At 50.9% G+C, this 1016-nt stretch overlaps 2 non-coding genes across 2 annotated transcripts; both read left to right on the top strand.

Moving 5' to 3' along the window:
- The first annotated feature begins 354 nt into the window (after nucleotides 1–354).
- LOC119347725 lies at nucleotides 355–473 on the top strand. The gene has a single exon (XR_005168520.1). It is a non-coding gene; the product is annotated as a 5S ribosomal RNA (ribosomal RNA).
- Nucleotides 474–770: 297 nt separating this feature from the next.
- On the top strand, nucleotides 771–889 carry LOC119347724. Its single transcript, XR_005168519.1, has one exon. It is a non-coding gene; the product is annotated as a 5S ribosomal RNA (ribosomal RNA).
- The last annotated feature ends 127 nt before the right edge of the window (nucleotides 890–1016 follow it).

The raw sequence follows: 1016 nt of genomic DNA, 5'->3' as shown, positions 1-1016 counted from the left end.
TGGGCGAGAGTAGTACTAGGATGGGTGACCTCCTGGGAAGTCCTCGTGTTGCATTCCCTTTTTAATTTTTTTCGCGCCGCTTGCAAAACAAAACGCACGTGTAAGTAATATATTTACCGTGTTTTATTATTTTGCACGAGTGCGGTAAGTCATAGCTGGGTGCTCACGATTCACGGGTCCAGCGTCGGCGTTGTGGCGCGGCAAGCGTGCACTGGTGCGGTTGAGAGGGAGGGGTGGAAACCGCGTTAAACTCGTCTCCGTAGTTGAGAGGGAGCGGCCAAAGCAATGTACAATCGTCTTTGTAGTGGAGCTGGGAGGGGCAAGGATAAGGGACGAAGACCGGGGTAACATGTCGGATGCGATCATACCAGCACTAAAGCACCGGATCCCATCAGAACTCCGAAGTTAAGCGTGCTTGGGCGAGAGTAGTACTAGGATGGGTGACCTCCTGCGAAGTCCTCGTGTTGCATTCCCTTTTTAATTTTTTTCGCGCCGCTTGCAAAACAAAACGCACGTGTAAGTAATATATTTACCGTGTTTTATTATTTTGCACGAGTGCGGTAAGTCATAGCTGGGTGCTCACGATTCACGGGTCCAGCGTCGGTGTTATGGCGCGGCAAGCGTGCACTGGTGCGGTTGAGAGGGAGGGGTGGAAACCGCGTTAAACTCGTCTCCGTAGTTGAGAGGGAGCGGCCAAAGCAATGTACAATCGTCTTTGTAGTGGAGCTGGGAGGGGCAAGGATAAGGGACGAAGACCGGGGTAACATGTTGGATGCGATCATACCAGCACTAAAGCACCGGATCCCATCAGAACTCCGAAGTTAAGCGTGCTTGGGCGAGAGTAGTACTAGGATGGGTGACCTCCTGGGAAGTCCTCGTGTTGCATTCCCTTTTTAATTTTTTTCGCGCCGCTTGCAAAACAAAACGCACGTGTAAGTAATATATTTACCGTGTTTTATTATTTTGCACGAGTGCGGTAAGTCATAGCTGGGTGCTCACGATTCACGGGTCCAGCG

Source organism: Triticum dicoccoides, unplaced genomic scaffold, assembly GCF_002162155.2.
Source record: "Triticum dicoccoides isolate Atlit2015 ecotype Zavitan unplaced genomic scaffold, WEW_v2.0 scaffold74397, whole genome shotgun sequence".
Classification (NCBI taxonomy): domain Eukaryota; kingdom Viridiplantae; phylum Streptophyta; class Magnoliopsida; order Poales; family Poaceae; genus Triticum; species Triticum dicoccoides.
This window is presented reverse-complemented; position numbering and strand designations above follow the sequence as displayed.